Source organism: Bactrocera tryoni, unplaced genomic scaffold (assembly GCF_016617805.1).
Source record: "Bactrocera tryoni isolate S06 unplaced genomic scaffold, CSIRO_BtryS06_freeze2 scaffold_25, whole genome shotgun sequence".
In the NCBI taxonomy this organism is placed as follows: Eukaryota; Metazoa; Arthropoda; class Insecta; order Diptera; family Tephritidae; genus Bactrocera; species Bactrocera tryoni.
Genome location: NW_024395977.1, coordinates 13,061,374 through 13,063,813, shown reverse-complemented (window position 1 = coordinate 13,063,813; position 2,440 = coordinate 13,061,374). Strand labels below are relative to the sequence as shown.

The 2,440-nt window shown below is 37.5% G+C and overlaps 1 pseudogene; it reads left to right on the top strand.

Moving 5' to 3' along the window:
* The first annotated feature begins 546 nt into the window (after positions 1-546).
* LOC120780745 lies at positions 547-1,173 on the top strand (annotated as a pseudogene).
* The last annotated feature ends 1,267 nt before the right edge of the window (positions 1,174-2,440 follow it).

Genomic DNA, 2,440 nt, shown 5'->3' with positions numbered 1-2,440 from the left:
TCAAATTGAGATCAAACAAAAAAATGACAATTTCTTTTATTTTTTAACGACCTCAAAATTGAGTGAAAAAAATTTTGCAGTTATCCAATTTTATGTAAAAAAATCTCAGCTTTCTGATAAAAATATTTTCAAAATCCAAAACAATTTTAAAAATCCAAAAAAAATTTTTTTTTTCCAAAAATCCCGTTTTTTGTGCTTTTCCCTCAATTTTTTTTCAAAATTGACTTTTTCATTCGATTCCTTGTTCAATGTTACATAAGAATCAGTGTTCAAAAGTATGGGACTTTGATCCCATGAACAGCAAAAAAAATGCAAAGTTGTCGCTACCGGAAACTCATTTGAAGACCTAAAATTTTCAACCGCAATATCTGCGCAAGCGATTGGTAAAATTGCAATTGAGACGTGCGAGGCCGTTATAAAAGTTTTAATGGCCTCAATTAAGGTAGTATTAAAAGAATATTCGAGTTATACATTTTATTTAACACAAAATATATTTTTAGCTTCCTAAACCACCTGAGCAATGGATGGCTGTAGCTGATCAATTTTATGAGAAGTCGATGTTTCCCCAACTGTCTAGGCGCGCTCGAGGGAAAGCAGATAAATATTTCACGTCCTCCTAACTCCGGTTCATTCTATTTTAATTATAAAAAGACATTCAGTATTGTCTTGTTGGCAATTGTTGACAGCAACTCCAACTTTTTAATGGTAGATGTAGGTGCAAATGGACGAATTTCCGATGGAGGCGTTTTCGGAAATTCGAAATTTTTTAAAAAGTTGGAAAGTGGAAGTTTAACTTTACCGGAACCACAAGCTGTGCTTGCAGACGAAGATTCACTCCCTTTTGTGTTTGTGTCGGATGCGTCTTTTGCTTTGAGGAAAAATGTTTTAAAACCATTTGGTCACAACTATTTGACAGAGAATGAAATGCTGTTTAACTAAACTCTGAGCTCAGCACGGGTTAAAGTTGAAAACGCTTTTCGTATTTTGGCATCGCGTTTTAGACTTCTTCAAACGACAATAAATTTATGTCCTGAAAAAGTTACTACAGTTGTTCTTGCCTGTTGCTACTTACACAACTACTTACGGTGCCAGTCAAACTCAAATCAATTTGAATGTGAAAATACTCAGCTATCAGACATGCAACCAACGCTGACTAGAAATGCATCTAGTTAATGAGGCCAAAACAATAAGGTTGAAATATTGTGAAATTATCAAAAAACTGAAATCTCTTTAATTCCTTTTATTTACATATGTAAATTATTTTTAGGCACTAGTGCGCTTTATTCAGGCTCGATCAGAACTAAACTCTAAAACATTCTTACTCTTAAGTCTAAGCCTAAGCCGTCCTCACTGCCGCTGCCGTCGTCGCTGCTGTCGTCGCTGTCGTTGCTATGTTTTGTCAGATGCAGTGTCAGCGAATCCCACGATACGTCGACTTGCGTAGTAAGTCGTCGCTTGTTTGCGTTATATTTGTGCTGCGTCAGCGGATCCCACGGCTACGGTAGCTTGTGCGTATCGTTTGTTGTTACTTGTCGTTGGATCATAACTCGGGCCGTTGGTCATGGATTGGGGTGGTGTTAATGTTCAGCATTGCCTGAAACGGATGTTAGGCAGACAATGCTGACTTGGTATTTTGGTGGTTTGCGTTTCGAGTTAACTCCTCCCTTCCTAAGTGGGAATCGTCTACGATTCGCTCGGTGACCTCTCTTACTAAGACATTCATTGCCTTTTTCGCGGTGTGTTTTTTATATTTGCTTAGAGCAAGTCGCAAGATTACTAGCATAGGGATTGACGCTATCGTCAATATGGTTGATATTTTCCGCATTTATTTCATTAAGATAGTTCAAACTCAATGTCTCTATATGTCCTAAAAGATTGACTCTTTGAGCCGTTGGAGTGCCAGCAGTGCGAGTAGGGGTATGATGTCGATTGTGATACTCGGTCCCATTTACCTTTACTAACTGATCGAAAGTCAAAAGGTAAGTACCGCTGACGGTTCTGCTATCTCCTTTTTCAACCTCTATCGTTGCTGTGGCATCGTTGATAATGACAATGCCGTCATCGATTTCTTTGATGCCCTTATCATGATTGGTAGTAGTTAAACAATTTGTCGATGGTGAATGTCAACGGTTCGAAGTAAAGTCTCGATGTATTTTATGTCTGCTTCTACTATTTTCTTAATGTGTGTCAATGGGAAAAGTTCCATAAATCCTGCCGTCTCGTCGTTCAATGTTGCATATAGTGTCAAGTTGGTAAAGTGCGTCAAATAACCCTAATGTTCCCATACTATTGCGTTTCCGTCCAAAATTGGAATGTAGTTGGAGTTGGTGTAGTCAGTTAGTTTTTGTGTTAAAGTGGTCGTCAATAGGAATGTCGATATTATCTTGTAATTTAAAATACAAGACTTAAAGTAATAAAGTGATTAATTAAGGTGGACGAA